The sequence below is a fragment of the Pistacia vera genome, unplaced genomic scaffold, assembly GCF_008641045.1.
Source record: "Pistacia vera cultivar Batoury unplaced genomic scaffold, PisVer_v2 Contig182, whole genome shotgun sequence".
In the NCBI taxonomy this organism is placed as follows: domain Eukaryota; kingdom Viridiplantae; phylum Streptophyta; class Magnoliopsida; order Sapindales; family Anacardiaceae; genus Pistacia; species Pistacia vera.
Genome location: NW_022195917.1, coordinates 383254 through 385206, shown reverse-complemented (window position 1 = coordinate 385206; position 1953 = coordinate 383254).

Below are 1953 nucleotides of genomic sequence, written 5' to 3'. Positions count from 1 at the left end.
CTTTCTTCTTACAATTAAGACTTGACTGTCTGGCTAATGTTATATTTCTATGTATTTATTTGAGTTCTATTTCTCTCCATAATAGTTGATAAAGAAGTATCAAATGACTCGAAAATGGGATGAAAAGTTTGGTTTTGAAGAAGATAAGGGCAGTGAAGAGAATTGCAACCAGAACAACACCAACAACGTTGAGAACAACAACGCAACTATGGTATTTTTTTTACACTTTAAATTCTTATTGTTGGTCTCTTTGGTGAAATATAAGAAAATAAAGTGTAAAGATTAAACTGGGTTGTTCATTATTAATGTGTTTAGGATAATTGTGGGGAAGATTGTATTGAAGCTTTGACGGTGGAGAAGGCTGGGGAGTGTTTAAGCTGTGAGTTTGGTTAACTGTGCTAATTAATCTACTTTATTAGGGACTAACTATAGCTTGGTTTGCTGTATTGGTGCTTCAAATGTTTGTAATTGTTGCTATGAATTACCGCCTAATGTTTAGACTCGATGTCCATATGATGCTAATGCTGTTTAATTTCTTGGCTTTTTTCAATTCTTTGTTTCTACACACATATTTGTGTTTGCGCATGCACATACTGGCATCTTCTTCCTTTCTAATCTTTAAGAATTATGTTTTAAAGTTTACTGCCTGTTTCATTCTGATTAAGGGTTTTATTTATTGAAACTCTGAAAAATATGCCCTGATTTTAAGGTGTATGACCAGTCCCCAAGTATGTTATGGGAGAAACTGAGTTGGAAGCTTTAAAAGAGGGTCGTACTCTTAAGGATTTCAAGCATGGATGTGTTGGTTACTGTAGACGTAAAAATCTACCTGTACGGAAGGGGGGTCTGATCCCGTGAAGTTGAGGCCACTAGCAATCCGCAATACCTGCACACGTAGAAAAACAAATGTGTGAAGCGAACGAGAAACACCGGGGTGGTGTTTGCCGTAGGCACTCCGACGCTCAAGTCAGCAAGGCTAAAAGAGGCTATTATAGTGAGGGCTAGGGAGTAAAGAGGTTATCGGAAGTCTAGTCGGAGACTGTGACTACGGCAGTGATGTAAAGCTCTCAAGTAGGAGCTTCGGATGTGAAGGTGTAATGCAGTGTGTTTTATGAGAGGGTTGGCCTCTGTTTATATAGTGACTGTCTGGTCTCCCAATCCTGATGGGAGTAGGAGTCCTAATGTGACTCTGATGCAAACTCTAGAAGAATTAGGGTCGTGGAAAACTGTCTTACCAGTGTCCGGATATGAAGGTGATTCTGATCAGGAAAGTAACTTCAAGTAGGAAAGTGTTTTGAACAGGGAAATGACTTCGAGTAGGAGATTGATCAGGAATAGGAATGTGATCAGTGGGCCGTGGGCTCGGAACTCGCCTATAGGCCCAAGAAGTGAACTGGAACTGGGAGGCCCGTGACCAGATGGTTTGGGCAGGCCGTATCTCGTATCGAATGGGACTAATCTGGCTTGGGCCTCTTTGGGATTTAGGCCTGGTCTCTTCTTCACAAATGGTCTTGCTTTTCTATTTGGGCCGAGGACAATTTTTGGCCCTAATAGTTTGTCCCCCACTCTCTGAGTTAAGATTTTCTTAAGTCAAAGAGTAGGTAGCGATTGAGGCGAGCTCGGTCTTTATTCGTGTATGAACAATTGTCGGCATGGATAATTGATTATTGTAGGTAGACTCTTGGTCGGGTGTCGTTCGGTATCTGTACATGATCCGGAGTATGCCATCATTGCAAAGTGGTGTGCCAGATCGGTGTGAGGGGCCGAAAGGTAAGAGAAGCAAGCTTTGGAGCTCACGCACTCGTTTGGTACGTTCGACCGATTAGAGAAGAGAGATCATTCTACAGCCTAGGTGTTCGCTCAGCACGCCAGGTCGAGTGAGGTAGGGATTTTATTAATCTGAAAATTTTTGCTTGATTGGGATGCATGGACGATCGAGTGGATGAGACACAT